The following is a 2,150-nucleotide window of genomic DNA, read 5'->3' on the forward strand; positions in this document are numbered from 1 at the left end:
TCACACACTCTACTGCTAGTCTTCTGCGGATATCGTATCGAACGACGCGCCTCAGGGTGCAGTCAGTGGTGTCGGCACACGCGGCGATCTCTAATAGAACACATCTCCCACCAGTCTCGCCCTGTGCAACGCTTACTTCTTTTTTCATTGTTCTTTAGTCTGGCAAACATGCAGAATGAACACGATACAGTATCGTCAATTACTTCCACTGGAGGCTTACGGAACGCTCTGCTCGATCCATTGCAAAATCCAAGCGACTTAGCACAGAGTTGGAAATATGATTTGGTCGTTCCCTCCCGCTCGCGGGTGTGATCGATAACGTACAATGTTGCGTTAGATTTTTTAAGGTGGGTTTGGAATCCCCCCCCCCCCCCCCCCCCCCCCCCCCAACCAAACAATCGTTATATCTGCCTCAGTTTTATGCGCAAGTACATCACGCTATCGCGATCGTTTTCCCCGTTTTTTAACTTAAACATCTCGTTGCGTTGCCGAACTTCTTAACGGCCTCACCGTCGCCTCTCGAAACATCAAACTCGGACGAAATCCCTTTCCCCCCATGTTTCAATTCTGAGCTTGCAATTTCGTTTTGATATCGTCACATTTTGCCTCAGCTTCAAGATACCCACTTCGCCCGTGCTTTCCACAGCCTGCCTTGACTTCGAGAGAAAGTAACAGAAGCTGTTATACGTAGAATTGCTCTCGAGACTCGGCTGCATTTTTGCTTGCCCTTTACTACTTTTACGATCATTTATTCGATACGCCCTGCAATCTCTGGCGATTTATGATAGTTGTTGTCTCCTGTCATTTTCGTGCTCTATATCCTCGTTTGTTCTGATGTTACTCGTTTTATTTTTATAAAGACCTTAACGACTTCAAGATTCAACGAACCCCAACCCCCCAAAACCCACACAGCACGACCCTCCTCTGAAACAGAGCTTGTTTGTTCCGCCGTATAATCCTCGAAACTCTACCCCCATCGCCGTTCACTTTTTCTGATGGGCTATTGTTACGACCGGAATCACCACTCAAACCCTAGAACCTCGCACACTTCCAACGCTGGACAATAATCTGCTATCTTGCCGCTACCAGATCGTATAGAAGGCACCAATTTAATTGATTTTGCCCTAAAAATCAATAATCTTAGCTGCGAAATTTTCCCGTCTCCAATCGACGTGACATTCAAACTTTTTCTCGTACAGGATCAGCTCGTCCTGTTTTAGTCCGTGAGGTCGAACACCGAAAAGCTGGAGCTGCCGTCGATCTCCCAGGTTCACACTCGACTTCCCACTGATATACCCTGGTATAATCATCACGCTGCAGAACGACCTCTGATAGGCGGTGACAGATTACCTGCCCTTTTCCTTCCTCACGCACAGCAATCCTCCTCTTCAGGTCGAATAGGCTCTCAAGACTCGTCGATATCTACGGTCTCATCGACTGGCTCGAACAGCGCCAGCTCCGTGGCCAGCTACACGACGTATTCTCAAGCCCCCACGGGCGAAGCCAAGAACCCTCCTCCTTCGTCCACTGACGGGGCTGGTGGGGTTCGTTCCCGATATTCCCTGGAGTCTACGAGCCAGCCGGATTATCTCGCCGGAGGAACTGTGAGTGAGGGATATAGCATTACCCAAACAGCGCTTGGAAGTATGAATCAAACACAGTCTTACCTGGATGTACATACATCACATTTGTCATCCGCACAGCCATACTCATCCCATGGCACCCCCGCTTCGAGTATTCCGCCTTACCAGTATTCCCAGCCTCCAGTCCTGCAGTCTGGGTCGTCTTACAGTTCAAGTGGAGCCTCGTCGTACCCTTCATATGGATATCCTAATGGCGTTGCCTCTCCACAATCCGCGACCCAGGCGGTCACAAATGCCCTTTCCTCCCATGTACCCGCTCAAATACTTCCCTTGCCCGGTAAGTTTTTTTTTTTTTTTTTTTTTTTTTTTTTTTTTTTTTTTTTTTTTTTTTTTTAAAATTTTTTTTTGCCATCCCCCGGGGGAAAAAACCCCCCAAAGGGGGGGGGGGGGGGCAAAGCAAAAAAAACCGGTTTTTTTTTTTTTTTATTTTTTTTAAGAAAGGACGGCAAAACCCCCAACCCTTCTTTCATATTTCCCAAGTCTGTTAAACCCCCCCCAATCAAACGG

The sequence above is a fragment of the Blastomyces dermatitidis genome (assembly GCF_000003525.1).
Source record: "Blastomyces dermatitidis ER-3 genomic scaffold supercont1.1, whole genome shotgun sequence".
Classification (NCBI taxonomy): domain Eukaryota; kingdom Fungi; phylum Ascomycota; class Eurotiomycetes; order Onygenales; family Ajellomycetaceae; genus Blastomyces; species Blastomyces dermatitidis.